This window comes from Adiantum capillus-veneris, chromosome 20 (genome assembly GCF_014529385.1).
Source record: "Adiantum capillus-veneris isolate H3 chromosome 20, ASM1452938v2, whole genome shotgun sequence".
In the NCBI taxonomy this organism is placed as follows: Eukaryota; Viridiplantae; Streptophyta; class Polypodiopsida; order Polypodiales; family Pteridaceae; genus Adiantum; species Adiantum capillus-veneris.
In genome coordinates, this window is record NC_140950.1 from 92,596,123 (window position 1) to 92,617,726 (window position 21,604).

At 43.8% G+C, this 21,604-nt stretch overlaps 1 pseudogene across 1 annotated transcript in view; it reads left to right on the forward strand.

Moving 5' to 3' along the window:
• The first annotated feature begins 4,610 nt into the window (after nt 1–4,610).
• The window catches only part of LOC147432898 (7-deoxyloganetin glucosyltransferase-like), a 51,045-nt pseudogene continuing 34,051 nt past the window's right edge, over nt 4,611–21,604 (forward strand). Inside the window, exon 1 of the transcript XR_015185579.1 lies at nt 4,611–5,193. The product of XR_015185579.1 is annotated as a 7-deoxyloganetin glucosyltransferase-like (transcript). The remainder of the gene's footprint in view (nt 5,194–21,604) is intronic.

The window sequence follows — 21,604 nt, forward strand, 5'->3', positions numbered from 1 at the left end:
GGAGTTCTTCCATCCTTCTCCACAAATTGTTACGTGGAATCATATCAAAGGCTTTCTTAAAGTCCACAAAACAACAATACAATGGCTTGCCTTTCAACCGACTTTCCTCCATGAGAACACAAAGAGTGACAAGATGATCAATGGTGCTATGGCATCGACGAAAACCCGCTTGTCCCTTTGCACGCTTGTCATTCTCTTCAGCCCAATCACTCAATTTCATTTCCATTATGCACCCAAACAACTTTGCCATAAGAGACCCAATCATTATAGTCCGGTAGTTGCTTACATTCTTTACATCCCCTCCTTTATGCAAAGGCTTAACCCAATTAGTACTCCAATCATAAGGCATACCATGTTGAAGTGCAAGGTTGAACATATCACACATCCACTCATGGGTAAAATCTCCCGTCCATTTGATCATCTCCGGCTTAATACCTTGAAGATCTCCCGCTTTGCGAGTGGCCAACTTTTCAAGCCCACCGCATACATCCTCAATAGTAAAAAAAGACGGCATACATGGGAGTGAACCATAAAATGGCATTTTTTCAGTATTTTCTTGCTCATATAATTGCCTACAATGTGTGTACATATCCACTAGACTCAAGTTACCAAAATTCTCAATCCGCTTGCCTCTCAAGTTTCTCCAAAATCTTCCACATGCATGTGCCTTTTCTTGGACTTGAAATTCTTGTTGCTTTACTTCCCATCTTCTTCTCTTCTTTTGAATCAATGCCTTGTATGTATGCAAATGACTTTGATAGTTGTCTTTGTCCATAGTTGCATCAAGCTTTATCAAGGACTTTCGAGCATCTTAACATTCTTTATCAAACCACCTTTTGCGTGATCTATCTTTGTTGATACCATGGAGATGCTTTATGGCAAAGCATTCTTCCGCACAAGAATAAATAGCTTTTTTGAAAGCTTCCCATTTAGTTTCCAATGGTGCATCACATTGAAGCTTTGTCATCCATAATTTTTGCTCAACCATTTCAATGTACATTGGTGCCCGTTTGAAATCCATACATAGTGATAACTTCTCTTTCCTTTGGCTGAGATTATCATGCTTAGTTGCTTCTCCACATGAAAGGTCAATACATAAGGTGCGATGGTCGGATTCCGGGGTCCATTGACCAAATATAAAACTCTTTATGCGATACATGATGGCTTCAGAGAGTAGCATATAGTCAATCACACTATACCCATTATGTCTTCTACATGTAAATCCATTGGTTCCACTCCACAAAGATACACCATTGGCAATGAGCATACCCGTGCTATTACACATGTGTAAAAGTAACTTTCCATAGTGATCCGGCTCTTTCTCATCCATTGAAGTACGATCATACAAGTGAACTTCCTCCAACTCCCTTGAAATATATGGCATATCAAATTGTTGAGTATTATGTTGCAATGTTTTTGTGCGAGCATTCATATCCCCAAATACAATAACATCACCTTCACCTTTGAAATAAGCAATGTCCTCTTCCAAATCAGAAAATGGTTGATCTCTATCCATGCAAGCATAAAAGGGAGAATCATGATGAGGAATGTAGCAACCGGCTACAAAAATGGGTGCTCTTTTTGGTGTCATAATTTTCAGCCATACATAACGTTTGTACTTGTCATCTTTCACAATTGATACAAAATCTTCCAATCCTTTCTTAACCATACATGCTAACCCTCCTTGTCCTCTTCGTTGCTTGAGATTCTTTAACCACATCAATGAATGATACATTGTAATCCTCCAAGCAGTCAATCCTTTGTGTATCATGCTCCCAAGTTTCAACAAGAAGTACAACATCGGCTTTGCTTGTTAGTTCATCAATGCCAACCCCCGTATTCCATGGGTATCCATTACAATTCCAAAAGCATATTTTCAATTGTAACTCGGTCTCATAGGTCACGCATCCCTATTTGCTTGAGAGACTTGCCTCCTCCTTGGGCACATTTTCTTCATGAGAGATCTCCTTGTTTTTATTATTCTTTTCCTCATATGCCTTGCGACGCATATTTTGTTGCTTAATAGTGCGATCTTCACATACAAAACATTTTGTATCCCTCAAATAGATCCAACTATTATCAAGGATAATCTTTCGCTTGGTCTCATCCGGCATGGTGCATACAATTGGCCGTTCTCCCGAGCGAGGAGCTCCTTGCTTCCCCACTCTATGTGCTCCATAGACCATAACTCCGGACATGCCAAAGTGGGTTTGAAGAAATCTTCAATAACAATGGCAAGAGAAGGAGGTGTCTCTAACTTCTCTTCGGGAATTCCACGAATAACAATGTTCTTGGAACGTCGCTCCCGTTCTTTCAACTCCTCCACATCCACATTCACAACATTCTTTGTTTGAACCATAGCTTGCATGAGTGAGGAATTAGAAACCACATTGCTACCACATACATCAGCCCAAGACTTGTTTGTGCATACATTTTTCATGTCGCATACATCCCGGCTCATAGTGTCAAATTTCTCCTCTTTCAATACATGGTCATGCTCTACTTTGTTCATCCGCTCCTTCAAAGCATTCAAGTCCACAAGAGAGCGTTTACATTCCTTGACTTCCTCTTCAAGTTGCATCAAACGTGTTGTTTGCATCTCAAGTGTCCTCTTGAGATTTTCATTCTCAACCACAAGTACCCTTAGTGTGCCATTCTCCATTGCAAGTGCTCGTAAGTCTTCGCCTTGTTTGTTTACAGTCTCTTGCAATGATACCAAGTACGCCATGATCATGGTTTCCGATGTCGTTGGTTGGGTGGTTGTGTTGCTATCTCCACACTTAGGAGATTTTGGATCACTTTCCACAATGGTTGTGGATCTTGTTGAAGAAAAAGAACCCTTGCGAGTGCCGGAAGACATTGTATGTAAAATAGAAGATGAGAATCAATTTTGTTGAACCTGTTCACTTCGAAAATGCTGCTACAGAAACGTCTTCCATAGCTCTGAAAATTTCTGTCTTTACATCAATGCGTAGAGGACTTCGTGCTCTTCGATTGAGGCTATAGATCACCCAAATCGGAGTTCGGATGAAGAAGTTATGATCAAAAGAGTGGACTGCTATCTACTAGGTCAAAAAACGGCTGCACTGAGAGAGAGAGAGAGAGAGAGAGAGAGAGAGAGAGAGAGAGAGAGAGAGAGAGAGAGACTTTCCTTGGTAACCTGGTAGCCCTTCAAAAGTGACCCCAGAGCGTAGCACCAACCAAAACCTATCTTGCTTCAACCAATAGAGGGTTATGAAAAGCATGTTTATTGTCAAGTCATGGTTTTGATAGCATGGCACAACAAAATCAAGCTGGTAGAAATATGATACATTGTTGTTGGTTGATTAGCAAGGAGATATGGGCACTTTGAATTTATTAGAAGTCGTGTGAAGAATGAGTCGCTCGCAACCATTTGACTAAAAATACTCTATGTGCTCATTAAGAGAGAGAGAGAGAGAGAGAGAGAGAGAGAGAGAGAGCTATCCAGTCCTCAACTCAAAAGAATTGAGAAAGGGAGAAAAGGTGGAAAAAGGGATAGCAGAGATCTACTCTATGAATCTTGATCTCAAGATCTAATATGAGAGAGAGAGAGAGAGAAAGAGACAAAAGGCATAGCTATGCATTGTTATCTTGCTAGAGTGATTGCAAGGACTATCGTTTCACTCCTCAAACGTGGGCGAGCGCACACACACACACACACACCTACCTATATATGTCTCCGTGTGTGTGTGTGTGTGTGTGTGTGAGAGAGAGAGAGAGAGAGAGAGAGAGAGAGAGAGAGAGAGAGCACACGCCTACCTATACATGTCTTTGTGTGTGTGTGTATGTGTGTGTGAGTGTGTGTGTGAGAGAGAGAGAGAGAGAGAGAGAGAGAGAGAGAGAGAGAGCTCCAATTTCCATGATTTTCTTGGCCGCAGTAACATGCGGGTCACATACTAATTTATTTTATGTGGAATAGAAAGTCTCTCGACTTTACATTTGAAAAGGCTTCTCACTTCTTACATTCTGAAAATGCTCTTCTTACATTCTGAAAAAGCTGTCATTTTTTACAATCTTATCATTTACTTTTGCATTTTAAATTAGATGTTTTGCAAGGTGTTTTTTGAAATGAACCAGTGTCACTACAATCTTACCCTTTACTTTTGCATTTTAGATTAAATGTTTTGTAAGGTGTTTTTTGAAATGAACCAGAGAGTGGCACGCCATCTCCTTCCTTAAAAATTTTAAGATGCATTATAAAGAATATAGATGGATGGGCTAGAGATATCTTGACGTCCCTTTGCATTTTTCTTCCGCCGCCTATTCTGAACCCACCCTAAGGCTGGGTTCAAACTGAACCAGCGAAAGAAACAAGCCTTCGCAAATCTGCCGCCGCCTAGTGTGAATAGTGTGGACGAGGAAAAATGAAAAAGTGAAGGGGGCTGAGAGAGGCCATCAACTCTTCGTGGGAAGGGAGGGGGGCGGGGGGGGCGGAATAAAAATGGAGGGCTCAACGAAAGAGTGCCTCAACTCCAACCAATCAAATTTCGCCATGCAAGATTGACGCCCCTTTGCATTTTTCTTCCGCCGCCCAGTCTGAACCCACCGTAAGTCAATTTTTGTAGCGCATCTTTGCGCTCTATGCGTTGCAAGTGTCCAGCGGGACGCAGATTCTAGGCACTAACGCTGGAAAAGTTTCAAGTTCTCAGCTTCTCACTCTCTTGGTCACTCTGCCCGTCTCGTCTGCCTCTCCCGCAGACAACTCTAGCAGCATGCACATCGTCGTGCTGCCATTTCCTCTGCAGGGCCACCTGAATCCATGCCTAATGCTAGCCAGAATGCTCGCATCCCAGGGCTTCACGTTCACATTCGTGCTTACAGAGCAGCTAGCTTCCAAGTTGGAAGAAGGTGGGACATCAGAGGCTTCTGATAGTATCCGACATGCCACAATTCCTGATGAAGCTGCTTCCAAATCAGCCAATAGCGGCCCCTTCAGCTTTCCGAGAACTCTTGAGATGGTCGATCGCCTTCGTCCCAGCTTCGAAACCCTTCTCAGCAAGCTCGTTTCATCCCCACTGGGCGTCTCGTGCATCATCATTGATTGCTTTGTCTTATGGGGCAAGCAAGTCGCCTCCAAGTTCAACATACCTGCATTTGCTTTCTACACCACAAATGCTCACACTTTCACAGTTTCCTGTCACACACGCGCCCTTGTCTCAAAAGGATTTGATGGTTAGTTTTTATTGTATTCATCCTTTTGCCATATAAAGGTTGCGTGATGACATATGAATACATTTAATTTTGAGATTTGATGTGTCCTCACACGATGATTAGCCATGTCTTTGTTTGGTAAGGTCTAGCTTCCTTTGTAGCCTGTAGGAAAGCTGATGATTGACTTGACTTGCAGCCATTGAACTCTCTTGCAGAATTGTTGCACCGGTAACAAATGAGCTTGGTCAATCGCATGTGGCACTTCATCTGCTTTTGTAGAAAAATTAGCACATCATACATAAAGTAGTGGATTTGAGTGACCAAGGTACTGGAGAAGCTGGTGGCAGGTGTGGGTGAGGAGGGAGGAAAGGGGAACTAAGAGAGGCCCACACTGAGAATCAGGGTGCGTTCTAGAGCAGTATAAACATAGTAGAAGTAGGATTCATAGGTTGCTTTGTGAGCTATGATCGGATCACCATGCACTTGGACTCTATTCACTTGGCAGCTCTACCCACATCCATATGGTGTGGCTATTGGAATGGGAAGCTAGCTCTTGTGGTGGAGGTCTGGCTTGTGTGCTACTAGCTCTGAGGCTCAATATTGGCTCTATGGATGAGAGAGCTTAATGTCCGTTCCTTATTCTTGTGACAAGATTGCGTCAGGGCAACATTCTATTCTTGCTCATTCTCTATGGACATGCAAAAAACCTGTAGATAGCGCTCATAGGACACATCCATATCGTGTGGCTATTGGAATGGGAACATAGTTCTTGCGGTGGAGTTTTGGCTAGTGTGCTACTAGCTGTGAGGTTCCAGGGTGAGCTCTTATTGGCTCTATGGAGCTTAATGTCTATTCCTTACGCTTGTGACAAGATTGCATTAGGGCAATGTGAGACTGCGAACTCACGAACTCCCCTTCGCTTCTAAAGAAAATGAGAGAGAAAAGGAAAAAACAGAATAGTGTGTGTAACTATCCACCTAACCTTTGCTTATATAGGAAGAGGTCTTACCTTTTAGGATAGCCGCCGCTTGAAGCTCCCATTACCCTTGGCATTTTCATTAGCCCTATGTCCCACGTTTACAACCTTTCCTTTTTATAAGGACCCCTAAACATAAACCAGGTTTTGAGCTGCTTGCCGAAATCCATGGCTAATTTTGGCACCTTTGTCCTCGTGCTCTGCAGCGCACGCTTGGCATACCTAGCTATCCCCCTATCCACACACTTGCACTTGGTTTGTCTTTAGTAGCTAAGTCTTGTCCAAAGACCCAACCTATTTTTGGATCTCGCAATTTCACTGATCTTTGATTGCTTATCACTTTGTAGATACACGAGGTTGTATAATCTTGACACCTTTGTCCTTGTGCTCTACAGTGCACACTTGGCATACCTTACCATCCAACCTATTTACACACTTGCACTTGGTTTGTCTTTAGTAGCTAAGCCTTGTCCAAAGACCCTATCTGATTTTGGATCTTGTAAATTCACCGATCATTGATTGCTTGTCACTTTGTAAATACACATGGTTTTATCGGATGTTCAACATCTCACCCCCCTTAACTTAGATTGTTGTTCTCAATGATCACGTTGAATAGCGTAGAAAGAAAAGATTTCTTTTCTAGCAAAGCACATACCAAACTAGATACAACTTACCATTTTCTAGCTTGGTTTCTTGTTAACTTACCATTTTCTAACTCGGTTTCTTGTCGAGAACTGGACCTTGTACTCATATTGCCTCTTGCAATATCTACAAACTAGATAGCTGTATCGAGGACACTAATGAACTAGTAGTCAATCTAACAACCCCACTAGAGATCAGAAATTCTTCTATATGAAGATTCTTTTAATGATCGTAAGGGTTTTGTTAGTCTATGACTCTCCATGGAGTGAGAAGATTGTGACTATTTTCTCCACCTCTTCAAAAGATGCATTGTCCTCAATGTTAGCTAATTACTTGGAAGCTTAAGTTGTGTCTCATACCACACTGTAAAGCAATCCATGTAGCTCAATAAACTTGTCTCTCTAAGATCCTGGTCTACTTGACCAAAACAAACAAAATAATAATCCGATGAAAATTCTTGTTCAGTTACATAGATGTCACATGCACATCTAATCCTATGTGCATGTGGACAAGCTAACTCCTATTTCTAGGGTTTAGGACAGTCTAGGAAGTGTTATGGCACCCTTGTGAACCTATATGCAGCACCTGCATGTCCAAGTGCTTTTAGAAGTTGCAGATTTTAGCCACAATCCCAGCGTTTCCAGATTCATGCTCATATCAGCTAGCGTTTTCTGTTTTTCAGTCCACGTCGACCACCACAAATGAGCCCACAGTCTCGTTGAGCTTGCACATCCCACTCAACATCCCTAGCGTTTTGCATTTTCAGCCCTTAGCCTTGCTGATTCAAGCATTAGTAATAAGATCCCATCAGCATCTAGGACCATTGTATCAGCATTTGTGCATTCTAAAGCAGATACCTCTAGCGATAGAGAGGGGGGTCCTTGGAGGGGGGTTTGGGATCCCATATGGTGTTAGTCTTCTCTCTCTTTCTCTCTCCTTCACTCACAATATCATTCTCTCTTGTCTCTCTAGTCTTTGCACATCTCTCATGAAGTAAAAGGAACTCTCTCATGAAGTAAAAGGAACCTTAACTACGCACTGAGCACTCATCGTGAGTATTCATCCTCACTCACTTCCGCTGCACATTACATTGGTATCATATTTCTTTGGTTCTTCTGACAGTAGCTCTTCCTCTTTCGACTCGAGCGAGGAGGATAAAAAGGGCAAGAAGCAAAGCAAGAATCAAAGTTTTGGAAAGAACAAGAAAAAGGTAAAGAAGATCAGATTCCGATCGGTTTTTGACAGTTCTACTGAGGAGTCATCCTCAAACAGTTCGGACTGCGATGATCACATGTTTTATGCAAAGAAGAAACACTTTTACAGAGCCAACCAATATGATTTCCTCAAAGATAAGAACAAAAAGACTAAGGAATTTAAAGAGGGTGGACAGTCAGTGGAATTTAAAGAGTCAGTGAAATTCGAATCCTTTTCCGGATTCCGAGATGTTCCCAAGGCTTTGGCTTTCATTCAGCAGTTTGATATTTTAACAAACTTGGACACTCCAAGTCAAGAATCAATCGTGACAACACCAAAGAACCACTTCAAAACAATTCACATATCACAATAGATTTGCACTGGCCCGGCGGAGTTCCGTGCCTAGAGATATTGGCCCCAAAGACTGGCACCCCTTTCGGTATTTCTTTATGTATTAAATCAATGTCAAAGTACAAAGAGCGGTTAGGGTTTCACTCTTAGACTCTGCGTCGAGATGCTCTGAGAAGTGAGCCCTAAACCACTAATATAAAGGTTACAAGGGATGCCCAAAAGTAGAGCCCCAAAAGCTTTCAGTCAAAAGCAGTTTCTCTCTCTCTCAAGAGAGCCCGTAAAATAAAGCAAATCAACTCTTTCTCTCTCTCCAATTCCTTGCGTAGCAAAAAGCTGCCAAAAATTGCATCGCTAGGAACTTTTTTCCACCTTCGTGATTCACTCCGCAAATCCCGGAACTGCTACCACGTGGCATTGGTGCCAGCTTTTAGGGTTTTTCAACCACTTAGGGTTTCAGCCAGCAGTTAGGGTTAGGGTTTCCAGAAATTAGGGTTTCTGCAAAATTAGGGTTTTTGGCAGAAATTAGGGTTTGCATGATTTTTAGGGTTTCTGGCAGAATTAGGGTTTCTGCTGTCGGTAGCCACGTCATCACTTTGTGACATACCCCCTTCTTGAAAGCATTGTAATCGACCGCGATTATGCTTGCAAAACCGACAGAAGCCATAAACCGTCTTTGCAAACACTGACTGTTAATACCGAAGTGCTAGGAATGCACATCTAGCTAGCACATGTACCAAATCGATAGTCACATCACATGACATCATAGGACATCACTAGACATCACAGGACATCACATGACATTCAACATTCATTCGGATCGTAGACCATGATTTATCGGCAATGTAGCTAGCAATCACATCTAGGTCCAATCGGGACCTCATCGATGTCCGATTGACTAACCCCTATTGCAACCATGTCTATTCGAGATCAATCAGACCAAAATGCTGTAGTCATTTCGTCGATCAGTTCTTGCAATTAAGAGAAGTCAAGAACAAATCAGTATCATAATCAGGAATTCCATTTCATTAAAGTCATTCAGCAGAATACTGTCAGCTTTCAGTATCCCTGAAGCTCAAAGAGACATCAGTGACTCTAGTATCTAAATCAAGGCATCTGTTGACAAAGGAGCGGAGCGACTCCCCTCTTGTGCATCCCATTGCACCAGATCTCCGGCCAAGCTGAATTCTGGGTTCCGTTTGGAATAGACTATGCTAAACCACAAGCATCGAGGTAAAGTTTGACAATCTGAGGAGTATCTGCTAGGTCCTCCTCCATCCACTTCGCATCCAATGCAGGATAGTTCTTGAATTTAATCAAGAACCGCCTTCGGACTTTACCTTTAGTTTTTGTATCCTTATGTGCCAAAATCTGTTCAGGAACAAGGATCTCCTTGTTTTTTTCCACTTCGGTTGCTCATCAAGCTCCCCATCATCAGGCACATCACCCTTAAAAGGTTTCAAGAGACTCACATGGAATGCATTGTGAATCCTCCAAGTATCAGGCAGTTTCAATCGGAAGGAGACATCATTTATCTTTTCAGTGATCTGGAAAGGTCCATTGTATCGCATACTGAGCTTTGGAAAAAGCCTCTCCTTTCCTTTTTTCTTTCTTAGGCGTGCCTTCTCAAAACGTAAGAGCACCACCCAATCTTCAATTTCAAGTCGTGACGATGGCGATCCGTTGTAACAGACTTGGACACTCCAAGTCAAGAATCGATCGCGACAACACCAAATAACCACTTCAAAACAATTCATAGATCACAATAGATTTGCACTGGCCTGGCGGAGTTCCGTGCCTAGAGATATTGGCCCCAAAGATTGGCGGCCCTTTCGGTATTTCCTTATGTATTAAATCAATGCAAAGTACAAAGAGCGGTTAGGGTTTCACTCTCAGACTCTGTGTCCAAATGCTCTAAGAAGTGAGCCCTAAACCACTAATATAAAGGTTACAAGGGATGCCCAAAAGCAGAGCCCCAAAATCTTTCAATCAAAAGCAGTTTCTCTCTCTCTCAAAAGAGCCAGTAAAATAAAGCAAATCAACTCTCTCTCTCTCTCTCTCTCTCTCCAATTCCTTGCGTAGCAAAAAGCTTCCAAAAATTGCGTCTCTAGGAACTTTTTCCCACCTCCGAGATTCACGCCGCAATTCCCGGAACTGCTGCCACGTGGCACTGGCGCCAGCTTTTAGGGTTTTTCAGCCACTTAGGGTTTCAGCCAGCAGTTAGGATTAGGGTTTTTGCAAAATTAGGATTTCTGGTAGAAATTATGTCGGTAGCCACGTCATCACTTTGTGACAGATATATCATTCTCTGAAGGGCACTACTCAGAGCACTCCAAGATCAGGAGGGCACAACATCGTTCTTGAAGGGAAATGCACAAACATGGTGGTCCACTCTTCTTCTGAGGAGAGAAGCCCTGATCAAGTGGTTAAAGTTCAAATGGCTCTTTATTTCTTCTTGGTTGACTTGAGAGTACGAAGGAGATGTGAGAACCGCTTGGAACCATCTTCGGATGACCAAGGGTGACACATGGATGCATATTGTGAAAGATTTTGGGATTCTTTTCTACCGACCTCTTCGTTTAAGAAGGTCACTTTCGAAGAGCAGATTGAGCGGTTTTGTTGCCGACTCCCTAAAGAAATCGGAGATTACTGCCTTGAGCAAAAGTTCGAGTCCATACAACAATTGATAGGACATGCTAAGCGGGGATTTTCGATACATTCGAGTAACTTGACCTACCTCACTGATGAAGTTTTGACACAAAGGACCGGACATAACTCGACAAATGACAATAGAAAGAAGAACTTTGAGAAAAGAAGGATGCACGATCCCGATTGACTGTGGAACAGAGAGCTGACTATCTCAAAGAGGGAAGTGTTTTGGTTGCGGGGAACAGGGACATATGTCCACAAAGTGCCCCAAAAAGGCATAGCAAGGACAATTGGAAGAAAGGCCAGAGAGCTATGGGGCTGCAAAAGAACGTGGCAGAAAAGGCAAGATGAAAACAGGACTGGTACCAGATTGCATGGGGACCAAACCGAGTTAGATGGACGAAAGTACGGATTTGTCGCGCATGGGGCAAAGTAAAAGATCAGGAAGCCTTCATTATCTTTGATGGAGGAGCCAAGGCCAACTTCATTTCACTTGAATTGGCGGCTCGACTTGAAATTAAGCCCGATAGGATGGGGCCACCGGCCGAGGCAATTCTAGCGATGCCCGGACGGGTTGTTGCCATTACACTTGTCATTGGCAAACTTCATTTGCATTGTTAGGGGTATTTAGGGTACGAGGACTTTTACATCATGCCCTTGGAAGGGTGCGACGTCCTCCTAGGAATCCCTTGGTACCACAAGAACAACGCCGTGGTCAACTATTGGGCCAAGAAAGCGACTTTGACAAATGAGAAGGGCATGAAAATTGTACTTGATGTAAAATTGAAGGGCGAGTCCGTCCCTATTGTATCGATTTCGGCCATTTCGAAATAAATGAAACATTCTTTTCGTTTACTTGCTCTACTTGAAAGAATTGAATGATGAACAATGAACGAACATGTGTGAATTGGATAAAGAACGACAAGAATTTTTGCATACACATGCTGACTATTTCTCAGAAGGCCTACGAGGCAAGTTACCTCCATCTCGTCCTGAGGACCACACCATTGACTTGATTATGGAAGCACACCACTGAACCGGCCACCTTACCGTGTTAGCCGAGCCCAGAATGAAGAAATCATGAACCAAGTGAAAGACCTTCTTGAAAAGGGTCTCATCCAGCCTAGTACACCACCTTACTGTTCTTCGGTTTTCCATTACTAAAGAAAGACGGATCTTGGAGAATGTGCATTGATTATAGAGATCTCAATAAAATCACCCCATCAAGGACAGATTCTTGATTCCAAGGATCGATGATATTCTTGACAAACTTCAGGGATCCTCTTGTTTCAGCAAGATTGATTTGAAAAGTGGATATCATCAATATCAGAATTGCTTCGAAAGATGTCTACAAGACAGCCTTTCGGACAAGTTTTGGTTTATACAAATTTTTGGTGCTTTGGACTTACAAATGCTCCAACAACTTTCAACCGAATGATGGATAGGATTTTCCGAGAGTATTGATCTTTTGTGGGAACTTTTTTTTGATGACATTATAGTTTTCTCCAAGAATGAAGCAGAGCACCAACACCATCTGCTACAGGTCTTTCAGACATTGCGCGATCATAGATTGGTTATTGATGCTAAAAAGGTCGAGTTTTTCTTGTCGGAGATGCATTTCTTGGGACACATCATCTTAGTAGTAGGAGTACAGATGGACCCGGCCAAAATTGAGACTATTCGCGATTGGCTTGACTTGAAGAATGTTCATGAAGTTCGAACCTTTTTGGGCTTGTGCTCTTATTATTGGGGTGATTCATTCGTAACTTTGGAAAGATAGCTTCACCTTTGCACTTATTGACTCAGAAAGGAGTCCCTTTCTTGTGGGGACCGACATAGGTGATTGCTTTTTAGACAGGAAAAATTGACGACTGGACCAATGTCGGCTTTGTCAGATTTGCAAAAGCAGTTCGAAGTTTATTTTGATGCTTGTGGTCGTTGTCTGGGAGCGGTCAAGGTCATGTGATTGCTTATGAAAGCAGAATGTTTTCAAGGCTAGAATTGGTAGCACAGATCTATGAGTAAGAGTTATTGGCAGTGATCCATGCTCTTACACAATGACGACACTATTTACTCGGAGCCGATTTCACAGTTTTTACAGATTACGAGAGTCTACGCTACTTCTTGTCACAGAAGCAACTTTCGGAAAATCAGATGTGGTGGGCTAATTTCTTGTCACAGTTTCACTTCCAGATTGTCCATGTTTAGGGACATAAAAATTTAGTGGCAGATGCATTGTCTCTGAAGCCCCTAGTCTTGGCTATTTCTACGATTCATCACAGAAGCTTCGAGGATATGGTTGACCAATACGTCTCAGAACATGACTTTGCAGACAATTTTACTCGGATACAGAATGGGGAGATAATTCCAAGGTATTCCATATGGGATGGCTACTTGATGAAGAAAACGATGTTGTGTGTTACACGACCCTTGAGGGAAAAAGTCTTGACAGAGTGCCATTGTCCACCTTTAACGGGTCACCGCGGCATCGATACCGCCTTGAAGGGTGTGGAGCGTTACTTCTATTGACCGAGACTCAAAAAGGATGTGGACGACTTTGTTTGCAATTGTTTAGTATGCCAAAAGGTCAAGTTTGACATACATAAGACACAGGGTGTTACTACAGCCTTTACCCATTCCCACTTGCCCTTGGGAAAGCATTGCTATGGATTTTATCTTTGATCTCCCGAAGAGTCAAATTGGGCACGACGGCATTTGGAACGTCATTGACAGATTTAGCAAACAAGCTCACTTCATTTCAGTAAAAGAAAACAATCAAGCCGGATCATTTAGCGAGACTGTTCATTGCTCGGATATTTCGGTTACATGGCATGCCTGAGACCATAGTCTCCAACAGAGACCCCTGATTCACGAGTTTATTTTGGAAGGCTATTTGGGAGAACATTGGCACGCAGTTGCAGTTCTTGTCATCATTTCACCCGCAGACAGATGGGCAATCTGAGATAGCCAATTCAGTGGTTTTGGACTTGCTGAAGTCTTACATCTCTAATCAGAAGACTCAATCTACCTTTGGTGTGATTTGCCTACAATAACACGGTTCACTCTTCGATGGGGAAGGCGCCATTTGAGGTAATCGAAGGTGCTAAGAAGGTCCCTTCCTTTCTAAGCACTAAAGACGAGATTTTTGAAGCCGATCAATATACAAGGGATTTGGACACTGCTTCTGCCAAGATTCGAGAGGCTCTAGAGAAGTCTCATGCACGGCACAAGAAGGCAGCGGATCAACATTGACGCGACTTGAAGTTGAAGGAAGATAATTGGATGCTTTTACGTTGTGAGAAGGCACGCCTAAGGAAACAAAAGGAAAAAGAGCGGCTTTTTCCAAAGCTTAGTATGAGATATTATGGCCCTTTCCAGATTAAAGAAAAGATAAATGATGTATTCTTCACACTCAAGTTGCCAGATACTTGGAAGCAATGCTTTTCATGGAGTCTATCGAAACCCTTTAAGGGTGAGGTGCCAATTGATGGGGAGCCTGATGAGCGACCCGGAGTGGAAGAGAGCGAGGAGATACTCAATTTTGGCACATAAGGAAAGAAAAGTGAAAGGTAAAGTGATTCGGCGATTCTTAGTGAAATTTAAGAACTATCTGGCATTGGATGCGAAGTGGATTGAGGAGGAGGACCTAGTAGATACTCAGATTTTGGAACTTTACCTTGAGGCTTTCGGTTTAGTTGCGTCTACTCCTCCGAGCACCCTTACCTTTCATCTTCACCTGCAATGTTTCACGACAAAACTGTTCGAGTGGTCATACTTGCTTGCAAGGCAGAGTCAGCAGGAAGACTGGTATTCTGCGACAGTAGTAAGGCTACCTGATAACTTGTATGGTAGGTGTTTACATCGCACCATATCTACATCCGTAGTACCCACCCATTTGGAGGAATCTTCATTGGTTATGCATCCACATGCATCAATAGCAGTCAACATCAGAAGCACAGATAGAAGTTCGGCAGTTGTATCTCACCTTTAACAGGGAGGGATGTCACGTGCACACTTCACTTGCGCTACGTGGACATGTTCTGCCACGATCTAGCATGATCCAATAGCTTAGGACTGAGCCTGGCACCTTTGTGAGCCTCTAGCAAGGCGTGCATGCCCAGGCCAGTCACACTTGCATACCCTCTCTTGCACATGACAACATTTCATCATACAGGCATTTTACCGCGTGAACCACCTCTAAAGGTCATTTATCAATAAGCGACTTTTTATTTACCCTTGTTGGAATGTAAGTAGGGCAAATGGCTAAAGGAACTGTAAAAGAAACCCATTGGGCGCTCAGTAGAAGCATAATAGAAGCAGAAGAAGCAAGGAGGCAGGCGCCTGATCGGCAGTACCTAAGGATCTCTAGCGTTTTCTTAGATTCAGCCCAGCGTTTTCAGCAGCAAAAGACCAGTATTTTCAGCCCATAATACCTGTGTTTTCAGATCAGCCCTGAACCTCGCCTTACCGCACCCTTCCTGGTTGCAGATCCTCGCCGTATCGACCATCAGTAGCAGAATCAGCCTAGCGTTTTTGGTTTCAGCCAAAAGCAGCCAACACTTTGCAAATTTAGCCCAGATCAGCTAGCGTTTTTGCATTGCACCTCCGCATGCATTGGCAATTGCAGATCCTCGCCGCAATACCGCCGTAGATTGCAGATCTCTAGTAAAAGTACCTAGCATTTTCAGATTTCAGCCTTGACCACGTCGTCGTCGTCGTCGTCGTCGTCGACATCGCCATCGTCATTGTCGTTGTCGTCAACATCGTCGTCGTCCACATCATCGTCATCAAGTACCACAACATCAATACCCATTAGCATCAGTATCTCAGCATCTCAACATCCAGTCATTGTTTGAGCATTTGTGCAAGAATAAAGAAAGTACTTGCTCTGGCAACAGAGCAATGGGGCCCTTGAGGGTTGGGACCCGACATCCTTGTGTCGTCTCTTTTCTCTCTCGTTCACTCAGTTCAGTTTAGTTCTTTCAAGTGAAGTAAAGTGTCCCTTGTGTTTGTGCGGAGTACTAGATCCGAGCTAAATTCATAAACACTTCCACTGCACTTGGCAGTTGAATCTGGTGCAGACGGGACTGCACAAGAGGGGAGTTACTCCGCTCCTTTGTCACAGATTACTTGGATGGAATAGCCACTGAGTTTCCTTTGGATTTAAGGATATTGCGGTGCTGACAATATTTTGCTATATGACTTTATGAAATGGGAATTTCCGAAATTGAACTTGAATGATGTGTACTCTCCATGTGATTTGTTCGAGTGCAGGAACTGAAAGACGAAATGACTGCAACATTTCGGTCTCGAAAATCTCTATAGACATGATTGCAATAAGGATTAGTTAATGCGACATCAGTGAGGTTCGAGATGGATCTAGATGCGATTACTAAATACGTTGCTGGCAGTCATGGTCTGAGATTTGGAATGAATTTTTCTGTGATTAATTTGATCTGTCATGTGATGTCATGTGACGTGATGTGACTGTCGTCTTTGTACAAGTGTTAGATGCGTCGTGTCTAGTGCGTCGGTACTTAGAGTGAGTGTCTATTGAATTGATTTATGGGCTTTGTCTGTTTTGTAGGCGTAATCGAGGGCGATTACAATTCTTTCAAGAGGGGGGTATGTCACAAATTGATGATGTGGCATGACCACCCCCGGGCAGACTGATGATGTGGCAGCCTGTACGAACAACATGCCACATGGCAGCAGTACGGAATCCCACAAAACGCGCTCGCAGGCTGACGTGGCAGATTGTACGAATTTCCGCGTTTCACGTTGGCTGCTGACGTGGCAGGGTTGTACATAATTCCGTATTTTGCACTGGTTGCTTTTTGGCAGTTTTTGGAGTGAGTTTGCTTTTGGGACTCATTGTTTTTGAGTTTAATTGCTTTTGGGGATCTGCTTTTGGCATCCCTTTGTAAGAATAAAAGGAACCCAAGGGCCTCTCTCTGGAGAGCATCTGGATGCAGAGTCTGAGAGCTGAGGACCTGCGGGAGTTGTACTTTGCTCAAAGGTTAATACAAAAAGAAATACCGAAAGGGGCGCCAGTCTTTGGGGCCAATCTCTTGGCATGCAACTACGTCGGGCCGTGTCGACTCAATTGAATTGTGATTCATTTGTGAAGTGTTTTAAGTGAATCTCTCTCTCCTGCTGCGACAGATTCTAGACTTGGGGTGTCCAAGTTTGTTACAAGTTTCTTGAGTTTTAGCCTTTTCTTTAGATTCATTGTGAGAGGTTGTGCTCTAGGTGTAGAAGAAGATTGAGAAGAAGAATTACTGTCATTCTTACCAATGGTCTTACCGTGCTTACCATTCGGTTGGTCTTGAGAAGTACTCGACGTGTTCTCCTTCGGCTTGCCTTTGTTGTGCTTCATTTCTTGTGCTAAGGCGATTCTAACGGCGTCATTATAGTCCTTAGGGCTGAAAACTTGCACATCGAACTTGATGTACTCATCTAACCCAAAGAGGAAAGCCTCCTTGCGATCCTCATCCGCGCAATTGAACGCCAATTTGCAAAAGGCGGTTAGAAAAAGACATAACAGGGGATCCATTTTGCCTAAGACCACACCAATCTTCTTTTAACGAATCAAGGTACTTGAGCATGAAGCGAGCCTTGAGCTTGAGCTTGTCTTGGAAGTCGACCCAACCGAAAGAAAGGGGTACGCCTTCCTCGGCATGCTCAAGATGCTAAGCCATCTGTGACTCTTGCCAAGCTTGATACCAATTAATGGCATCACCCGCCACTAGGTACATGGCAACAGTCAAAAGTTTACTGTTGCTTGTTTTCTTGATAGTCGCAAAGTAAGCATTAAATTCATGCAACCAAGAATGATTCAAAGAAGCATCCATCTTAACATCATACTTATTAAACGTCAACTTCTCAGTGACTGGTTTGTTGGAATCTTCGTCACTACATGTGCTACCTGATGGCTCGTCGACCTTCTTTAGTGGCTTTGTCGTCGAGGAGAGTACCTATAGGACCAACTCACGCATGCGTTGGTCTCTCTGCGCCTTTCGCTCTAACTCCATAGCTGCTCGCTTCTCTTCGGCCGCTATGCGTTGAGCCTCACGTGCTTGCTCACGCTCGAGCTTCATAGCTGCCCTTTGTTCTTTAGCCGCTAAGCGTGCTTGCTCACGCTCACGCTCCATAGCTGCCCTTCTTTCTTCCATGTCGGCGCGTTGCACCTCTTGTTGTAGCATCATCTCCATCATCGACTTGACCAAAGCCTCCATAGGATTTGGTGCAATCCGTGGCATAGATGGGGATGGGGGAGGATCGGGGAACAATCCTCTTGGTGTAGAAAATTCGTTCTCTCCAACTCCACTCTTAACCCTATGTGCCTTTGGACAAGCTATCTCAGGTCTAGGGTTCAGGTTTGCTTAGGAAGTGTTCTGGCACCTTTGTGAGCCTGTGAGTAGGCTGTGCATGTCCAGGCACTTAGAGTAGTTGCATATCCTCTAGTTGCACACAATATGATCATCAGCATGACATTCGGTACCCATCATGAGCATTTTACAGTGCATAGAACCCATTTTTCCTATTTACTCATTTTTCACTTATTATTTAATAAGTGACTGTTGGAAAAGTGAGTAGGGCAAATTTGCTAAGTATCTATAAAAGAAACCTAGCGCTAGCTCTTTTTGGCAGAAGAGGCAGGAGAAGTTCCAGCAACTTGCAGTGCACCTTCTCAGCAAGACCGGCAGGAGGCCCTAGCGTTTTAAGCCAACAAAACCAGCCAACGTTCTTGGATTCTCTCCATCAGCATTTCTGCAACAGATTCAGCCTAGCATTTTTCAGCAACAGTAGATCCAGCCTGGCGTTTTGCAGTTTTGCAGACCTAGCCTAGCGTTTGCAGATTCCGGTGTCAGATCAGCCCCAACACATCAGCGTTTTCAGTTTTCAGCACTTAGACACCGCAGATTCAGCCATTAGCCTCGCAGATTTCACCTACCCACAACAAATCCTCGCCGTACCATTGAGTCAGCTAGCGTTTTCAGATTCAGCCCGCTGTCCGCAGAAATCAGCATCTGCGTTTTCAGCGCATCGTCGTTGCCATCACCATCCTTGCCGACACAGTGTCAGAGATCAACAGGAAGTCAGCGTTTTGCAGATTTTATATTTTCAGCCCTAGGGTTTTCAGATTTCAGCCCGTCCTCGTCGTCGTCATCATTGTCGTCGACATCGTCGGCAAGTCCTTTGCATCTAGACCATTGTACCAGATTTGTACAATCAATAGCATAGACCTCTCTCGCCATAGAGAGGGGGCTCTTGGAGGAGGGTTTAAGAACCGTCTGGTGTCGTATTCTTCTCTCTCTCTCTCTCAGTCTCAGCACCTTCATTCACAGTAGCATTCACTTTGTTTGTGATCATTGCACTCTCTGAAGAACGAAAGGCTCTCCCTTCCGTAAGTAAAAGGAACCCTTGAGCTTAATCCGGAGCACTCATCTTGAGCAAAGTCAACATTCACTTCCGTTGCACCTTACGTTGGTATTAGAGCTTTGGTAGTGTTCTGTATCACTCAAGGAAAGAACCACAAGAAATTTTTTGCTTGTTGCGGTTGCACGTAACCCAAGTCCAATTGGGCATGTCGATTCTTAATTGTGTTTTTGAAGAGTGACAGGTAACCCAAGAAAGAAGGGTTTGTACAGCCTCCCCTTGTTCCTCTTTTCACTCATTGAGAGTGGACCGTGCACTTAGTGGCCGACCAATCGACGTGAGGTGGGAAAAAGCGTGAGCGCAAGGTTGCCAAGGGGTAGGCCGCAGGGAAGAGTCAAGCTCGGGTAAGAGAAAAGCCTTCTCAAACACCGATTGCAAGCTAAAGAACTCATGAACCTCAAGAACTCTAGAACCTCAAGAACCCAAGAACCTCAAGAACCGAAGTTCCTCGCGAACTTAAGTACCCAAGATCTCAGTGTATGGTCATCACCTGAAGCGGAATGGATACTTTGCGTGAAGGTGATGAGCATGGAGGTAGTGACGAAGAATTTTCCCCACTAGGAGGATTTTTTTCCGACCCTTGATGATGGACACGATGCTACAACAAGAGGCGCAACGTGCAGCCTTGGATCGCAAGCGTGATCAAGCGCGCTTGGCGGCCGAGGAAAGAAAGGCAACCTTGGATCGCGAGCGTGATCAAGCGCGCTTGGCAGCCGAAGAAAGAAAGGCAGTCTTGGATCGCGAGCGCAAAGAAAGAAAGGCAGCTATGGAGCTTGAGCTTGAGCAAGCACGCGAAACCGAAGCTAACCCCGATTGAAAAAGCTACACAAGGAATTATAGGAGGGTACATAAGGACAGAAGAACAAATCATTTATGCTAAGGAAGGTCGATGTTATCAATTTCACGTCAAGGATCACATTAAGAAGGCTTGTCCTAAGACAACACCACCTAAAGAACCCAAAGCACCGCCAACTACCACAAGCACTTTAATGAACCAATCTGAGTCTCCACATGTTTCTGACACACACATTGATGAGTCTCTCTTTAAATGTTAAGGTCATGTGAAGGGTCAACGTTTTGTCATATTGTTTGATTCAGGCAGTATGCATGATGTGATTGGTGCCTCTTGTTGAGAGAGCCCGTAGAGGTTAGCCAGACAACTCCTCTCGAGGTGTTGGGCTTTGCTCCCAGTATGGACTCTCTCATTACGCAAGAGTGCCTTTATATGTTATTCACTGTTCAACAAGATGCCTTCCGTAGAAAATTTTGTCATGTTTCCTCTCTCAGGATGTGATATGATTTTGGGCATTAGATGGTTTCGTGAGCATAACCCTCTCATTGATGGGTAGACCATACTCTCACTCTAAATGCCAAAAGTGACTCCTCAATGATCATTCGTGGTGAGGAGGGTCTGTATTCTTTACCTCTCATTTCTCATATGCAGGCGAAGCGTGAATTACGAAGAGGAGCACAAGCGGCATTCATCTATGCCTCTCTAGTTACCCAAAGCATTCAGGCTCCAGATAGGTATTCAGCTTTGTTTACCAAGTATGAGGACCTCTTTTTGCAGGATGATCTTCCACCCTGTCTTCCTTTGGAGCAGCCGGAGGACCATCTCATCGAACTCACGGAGAGGGCACATCCAGTCAGTAAGGCACCCTACTGTTTGAACAAGACTCGGGAAGAAGAGTTAGAGCGGCAACTCACGGAGTTGGTGGCCAGAGGATTCATACGTCCTAGTGTAAGTCCTTTTGCTGCTCCTATCTTATTTGTCCGCAAGAAGGATGGTTCGTCTCGTTTGTGTGTTGATTACAGGGCATTGAACAAGATCACCGTCAAGAACAAGTTTCCGATGCCTCGCATTGAGTATATCCTTGATAGGCTCAATGGAGCAAAGGTTTTCAGTAGGGTTGATCTCAAGAGTACCATCAGGTAAGGGTATTCAAAGGCGACATCTACAAGACCACTTTTCGCACAGAGCGAGGGCAATGGGAGTATGTGGTCATGCCTTTTGGATTGATAAGTGCCGTGGGTACATTTAATCGTCTCATGGTAGGCCGTTTTGGCGATATGTTTTGTGTGTGTGTGTTCATCTTTCTTGATGATATTCTCATTTTTTCTGCATCGTGGGAACAACATGAAAAGGATATAGAAAGGGTTTTAAGCCGTTTGGATGCGTGT